Here is a 7388-nt window from a genome sequence, read left to right on the forward strand (position 1 = left end):
AAAATTTTAACTCGACCTCACCACTCCCTAAAACTTCAGAAGTATGCGAATCACCAAGCATAATACTTCTTGTTTGTTCATAGGGAGTATATGTTTTAAACCAAGTCTCATCATGACAGACATGCCTATTGGCACCAGAGTCTGCCCACCATCCTTCAGCATTCTCCACTAAGCATATGTCTGTTATCATCGCCACAAGTGGCTCCTCGGTAACATTAGCTTGAGGTAAAGCTTTATGTTTCCGGTATTTGCAAATTCGAGCAATATGCCCACTTTTGCCACAGACATAGCAAATTATATTTTTCACATAAGAAGGAGGTCCTTGGTCATTTTTCTTAAATTGAGGTCTATCACTGTTCTTTCTAATTTTCTTCTTAGGCTTCAAGTATGTATTTCTAGAACGATTGTTATTAGGTAAAGTATTATAAGATACTAAGTTTACCTTAGTGGCGCTAGCATCATTCTCTTTTGCTTCAAGTGCATCTTGGCCTCTTGCCTCCTCTTCCACACGAATGCGTGCAATTAAAGTCTCGAGAGACATCTCCTTTTGCTTATGTCGAAGGGTCTTTTGGAATTCCCTCCATGATGGTGGTAGCTTGTCGATGATCCCCAGTACGATCAAGTTATCTCCAAACTTGACTCCTTCAGATTGAACTTCATGAGCGATCATCTGAAAATCTTGAACTTGCTCCACCGCAGATTTTCCTTCGACTATCTGGTAGCGAAAGAAGCGGCTAGCAGCATACTTCTTTGCACCAGCTTGTTCTGTGTCATACTTTAGCTGCAAAGCCTTCCAAATCTTCTTTGCAGAGGAGTAAGTATTTTCATAATAATCATAAAACTGATCTGAAAGGCAGTTAAGAAGATAATACCGACAATTATACTCATCCTTCTCGTATTTTTCAGTTTTCTCGTAGTGTTCGAGAAGTTCGTCTTCATTCATATCGTCGGTATTCATTTTCTTTGGGTTCTTCTCCGTGAGAACATATGCAACTTTAAGTAAATTGAGGTAAAATAAAACTTTTCCTTTCCACCTCTTGAAGTTGCTTCCATTGAAGCGAAAGGGCTTGTTGAGATCTCCGGCAGCATCACTGAACTTTTCACGTGTAGCCTCCATTTTGAATCTCCTTAAAATTGTTAGTGTAAATATTCAAAAAATAGAGGTTAGCTACAAAATAATTTAAAAAATATCAACGAGTCGATCAAGCTGAGGTACGGATATCTCGCTTTCTTTAAGGAGATTCAAGCCCTCTGCGGTTGGCAAAGCCTTTGAACCGATGCAGCAGAGCACTGACTTGTCCCCTCCAGGATACAACGGATAATGTAACAACACTAGATAATTGCATGATGCATGATTAGCATTGTAAGAGGATGCATGAATTGGATCGATAACTCTAGAGTAGAGACCTCGACATTGGACATCTATATATTAGATCGAGTGGCATTAAACCTAGTGTCTTAAACATAGGTTGAACAAGTATAGTGTGAACCTAATGTCATGAACCTAGCAAACACTTATGGTATTTGAGCATATATATTTTGTATCATTCATGCATGATAGGGCTAAGTACATGTGAACCTTGGTTGCTTTCAATGACATGTTCTAACGTAGTTGAACATAGAGAATGGTAGAACCATAATGGACATGTATGTTAGGACCCTATAATTGTGTGAATGTGAGAGTTGGACTTGGACATAGTAAACAAAGATGACATTGATGACATTGACAATAGAGACATTGTTTGGCATAGAGAACATAGTTGTTAAACATAGTTTAACCAAGAGTGGCATTGAGACAAGAATGGCCTAGAGAGCGGCATGAATAAATAGGTAGAAAACCTATCATGACAATGGCATTGTGACAAGTGGCTATGAATCCTCAAGTTGAGGATTAGATCTATATTCACGGAAAGTCTTGGCTTGAGGGAGGTAGCTCCCCCTCAAGCGGTGCGCTCCGGAGTAGGTCACCACGGGGATAGTGGCCTCGAAGAACGGTCCCTCGAGTGAAAGTGCTCGAAGCCTCCTCGATCAAAAGGGATTTTGGGTTGTGAGTCATTGGGGTTAACAAGGTTAACCGGTAAGATTGGGTCAAAGCCAAGTAAGAGTTACTTTTAAAAGAATAAACGCACTACAATATGATTGACTCGAGACCGAGTCGGGTGGTTAGCTTGGCTAGGGTAGAGGAAAACCTTAAGAGCAAATAACCAATAATGTAAAGTGACAAGATGTATAAATTATGGAAAAGCTATGGATAGCATGATAGAGAGTAAAATTATTTATTCTACTTATACAGTTGCATGATTTCATATTGCATATCGCGAGGAATGACATGTAGTTCAATATCGGATAAATGTATAAATATCTGTTATATGTTATTGGACTAACCTGTTGCAGTGCCTCCTTAGATCTANGTGGTCGCGGGTTGTGACAGATAAGATGGTATCAGAGCATAAAAAAAAAGACATAAAAAAATAATAGACAATGGTTTAGTTGGACCTAGGAGACCCTAGGATAGTAAACCATAGGAGATTAAGGCTCGTGAGAGACGAGGACTTGTGACCTTTGGCGAAAGGTTAATAGATTGGGTTATGTCGTAAACCTCTAAAACGGATGTTAGAGGTAGACTCAGGGTAAGGTTTATTCTCAACAGAGTGTGTTCATGTTGGGTGCACACAACATGAAGCCAAGTGATGAAAATAGACGCCCTTGCGTGACTTTCGCCCGATTTGAGTTGGTATTAAGTGTCTTGTGTTCGACCTAGAAGGTCGAGGATTAATAGAGTTGTCGCGTTTTAGGAAGCGATAGTACTGCGTAGGCGATCTTCATTTAGATCGGCGCGGGATGGGCCAAGTGGTGTCCCTGGGCAATTTGAGGCGAGCAGAGACTTGGAACTTCGCGAGTTTTGGCAGCTCTCATGACTTTTGAGAGATTAAGGGAATCCTCGTCGTGTTAGATCACTTTTGGTCAAATTGACCAAAGTGCGAAGTTGGTATGCTTCGGTAAGGCCGAAGGCGTCAAAAGGAGTAAAGGTGCGTCATTGGGGATCTTCGAGAGCTAGGGATTTGAAAATCTACAAACTGTAGGTTTCTGCTCTCGGGAACCAGTCCCTGCGGGGAGAGACCGGTCCCAAGAGATCGGTTCCATCGGGGGAGACCGATTACCTCATGCGTAGCCTACGCGGCCCCCGGGAGAAGCTCTCGGAGACCGGTCCCTCGTCGGGGAGACCGGTCCTCGAACCCAAAAATGGCCCAGTCGGGGCAGTGTAAAAGAATAAAAGTTGAGGGGCTTATTTGCACTTATGCAACATGTGGGGCTATGTGGGGGGTATGAGAGCTCTTTTCTCTCATTTCTCACCCACACACCCTCTCATATCTCTCTTTCTCTCTCTAGAAGATAAGAAGAGGAAGAAGAAAGGAAAGAAAAGAAAGAGAAGAAGAAGGAGGTCTTCCTCATCTTCTTCATCTTCTCCTTGGTTGGAGCTTTTTGGAGAGGTAAGCTTCTAAGCTCTCTCTCATGGTGGATTTCTAGAGATAGGTTTGATTGCTCTAGAAATAGAGTTTTGTATTATCTGGGGGTGCGGTACCTGCCAGTACAGGTATAGAGCCAGATGGCACTAGCGAAGTGCTAGAAGTAATCTATGGCGAGAAGTGAGACTCGCGGTAGAGATAGAAGTGGCGAAACGACTCTCAGAGCAATATGAGTAGTAAATTGCGAGAGTTGAGCCATGATGCTTGTGAGAACACCCGAGTGGTCCGAAAATTTCGGATGTCATTCCGGTAGATCGAACAGTAAAAGTAGCATCACTGTTGAGAGAACGGTCAATTAGTGGACAAGTTTGAGCACGTGGGCCTAGTAGTATCTCAAGGTGAGGTAGGCGGTTGTGCTCGTGCGGCCAGTGTGCACAGGCAAGTTTGCTTAATGCTGGACTTCGTGTAGAACGCTGTAGAGGCGTAGAGCGCTCGAGTGTAGATACCTGTAGAGTGCGGATGTGGATTCAGCCAAGAGAGTGTATTGGCAGTAGCACTTGAGCTTTGCTAGGTGTGAAGTGTGCCATGGATCACTCGTGGGACTGGTAACTCGCATTAGGTGCATAGGAGCCGATATTGGTACATGTGACTCGGTAGAGTATGTCGTGTAGGACGACGACGGCGGGTAGTGCTTGGGGACGACCCGTGCCTCAACCATTTGTAGACTGTGGAGCCTGGGCCCATTGGGCAGGTGTAGTTAGCTGTGAGTGACAGCGGCCCGGTACCTACGGGTAGGGCAGAGTTCTGGTCAGGACGGTAGTCCGAGCTTAGACCCGGGAGCGTGGAATGCCACGTGATAGATTGTGTAATCGATGGTACACCGAGTATGGTTGTGACCCAACCCGAGGACTTGACGTGGTTTGGGGTCTTAGTTGCTCCTGGTTGGAGTGTGTGCGAATTCCCAAGTGAGAATTTCGCCCGATGATGATTGGGTCTGCATTTGCGAGCGAGAGATGCTGCGTATTGAGACAGGTTTAGGCAGTAGGCCTACGTAGGATTGGTGGCCTTTGGTCCACTTGTGGAGACCGAAGAAAGCAATTTGGCAGATAGCCTTATCGAGGAGTTTGACTCGAATTCACGAACGAAGCGCTCGTGTGAGCTCATTGCGAAAATAGTTTGATGTTAATCGTGGCATGTGGTATCAGATGATGAAGTACTCTTTGTGAGACATCAAACTAGTGGAAAGCCATGTGATGTTGGAGACTATGCTCGTAAACGAACTAAGACTTGAGAGGTGCCGAAGTGGGTCATCTCACATTAAAGTTAAGGGTCAGTGAAAAATTAGAGCACTTACGACGGAGCGATGCACCGGTGATATTGCTTCTAAGCAATGTCGGTGATCGAATTGGGAGGTATTCCCTGAAGAGAAGGCCAATGCAAAGAAGAGTTCTTTGTGTACCGGATGGCGAATGGTGTTGGAGCGCGTAGAGTCGTCGAGTATCAACTTGCGCTGCCACTATGACTTGCAAGACCCGTGATGCATTTTTGTATCACACTTTGCAAATGAGTTTAAGATTAATCCCACGTCCTTCAATATGAGCCGCTTCTGGAACCATGATTGTGTGAAGCCGCTTTGGAGTGGGAGAATGGGTTGGTACCCTCAATTGCTCGCGGAGCTGAATTTAGGCGTGGTTTGAATTTCGCGGACGAAATTTTTTTAAGGAGTGGAGAATGTAATATACCAGATTTGGCATAAAAATAAAAATTAAAAAAAATAGTATGAGATACTGTTTTTATTGGATTTAGAAAAGTAAAACATAAGTCAGAAGTGACTTGTGCTGAAATCGTAATGAAAACAGAAGATTTAGAATTTTCTGCTAGAAACGGGACAGATAAATTAGCAGAAAATGCACAGTCTCAGAAAATTATGAAAACTAGAAGATAAGCCAGAATTATTTTTATGAGGCTAGATTTAAAGTTTCATGTCATTCTGACACCCGAAAGGTGAAAAATAAAATCCGACAACTATCTGATAAAGATTACAGTTCAGTATAGTTTTCGGTGACCAAACGGGGTCGAAACTAAAATATTAAAATTTCTTTGGACTCGTTAAGTAAAACCGAACATGATTGTCAAATTTGAGCTCAAACGGATATTCAGGGAGCTCCGGCGAAAGATATCAGATTTCGAGCTGCCTGAATGAATAGTGTTGGGGGGCTATTTATGTATTGAAGCTTGCCTTTTCTCCTTCTTCCCCCACAGACGACCACACCACCACCCTCACACGCATGGAATGGAGGAGAGAGAAACCTTCATTTCTCTCTCTAAATATCTCTCTCATCTCTCTAGATCTCTCTAAAAATTGGAGGGTTGGTAGAGACCGAGCTTGCGAACGCGTTGGAGGCGTCGGTTTGAGCTCTCGTGCGGCCGTTGGAGCGGCGTACTTTCATCGCGGCATTGACATTGTGGTAAGCTTTTGAGATTTGGCTTAATCCTTAGCTTTAAGTGTTCTAATAGCCTCTAATGAGCATTGTTAGCATGTTGCTCCATTTAATTTGGATTATTTGGAGGTTAATTCATGTTAGGCTTAGAAAATGGAGTTTTGTAAAATAGCAGGGTTTGATCTCATTTGACCCTCCGTAAACCTAATTGCTAGGTAAACGAACGCGTTGGCGAAGTCAGTTCGGCGATTCGTCGAGCCTACGCGAAGTTATTGAAGAAACGGATGTTTAGGCTTCGTTTCCGCCTGGAGAGCCAAGGCGACATCGTAAAGTCATGAAAATGGATTTGGAGCACCGTGGCACATAACCGAAGACCTATAATTTTCGGTGCTGCGATTCGACGCACGGTTGGTGAGTATTAGCAAAATTGGGCCGAACCGGGTTACGGATGCCGCGGGAGGCTGATTGCAAGTGTCGACAAGCAATCGGAAAGCGATTTGAGGTGGGTTGTGTTTACCGAAGCGACTAGGTCGCCTGTATGTCTAAGATGAGTATTTATCATTGATGCATATTATGGTAGCTAGTGGTAGAATGTATAGATGCATGAAATGAATGCTATGTTAGGCTACCAAATAATGCATATGGTCATAATGTGAGAATGCTAATGTCACGCCCCGGGAACGATGCTAATTTGGCCCGACCCAAGCACGTCAAACAGACGCCGAGCGGACAGAGTTTCCCCTATCCGCCCAAGGCTCATCACATGTACATTTTCATTAATAGAGAAAAGCACTAGCGGAAACGTACACAAACGGCTTACACGAGGGTAAGCAATAGCCATTAGTGAAAGATAGGAAACTAAACATTCGACTAGTATTATGATTCATTTTGATCACGTACAAGTAATTCATTACATCCATGATTCTTTACAATTCATTACATTATTTCTTTCTTACATCACATTTGCCTCAAAATAAGCCTTACATTCTTTTCTTTGCTTTAAACATTCACAACCTAAATCATCAATACAAAAGATGATAAAAGGGTAGCTACTACAAAATGTAACCCAACTCTGGTGGCCTCTGTCTAAGGCGCGATACCTTTACCGCGGTCGCTCGCCGGCTCGCTCGGTCCCGGCTCTGTGGAAATAGTGGGGTGAGAACTACAACAAAGTTCCCAGTGGGTTCGGCCTCAACATCACCGACTTTCCCACTAGGACTAACTCAGGCATAATAGAAAGGATAAGTAAGATATAGTAACCAATCTATAACATGATGCTAATATGCCTGAACAAATAGCAAGAAATATGCTCAACATTAAATAAATGCAGGTTATGCATGTTCTTTAGTTCTTTGCACTTTACACTTTGTTCTTTACTCTTTGTTCTTTAATCATTAAGGCTAGCCCGGGGGTTTCGCCACTTTAACTTGTTTCACATTAAGTCCATCATCGCAGGAACTCACCAGCTAGGACCGTCCTT

Source organism: Ananas comosus, unplaced genomic scaffold (assembly GCF_001540865.1).
Source record: "Ananas comosus cultivar F153 unplaced genomic scaffold, ASM154086v1, whole genome shotgun sequence".
In the NCBI taxonomy this organism is placed as follows: domain Eukaryota; kingdom Viridiplantae; phylum Streptophyta; class Magnoliopsida; order Poales; family Bromeliaceae; genus Ananas; species Ananas comosus.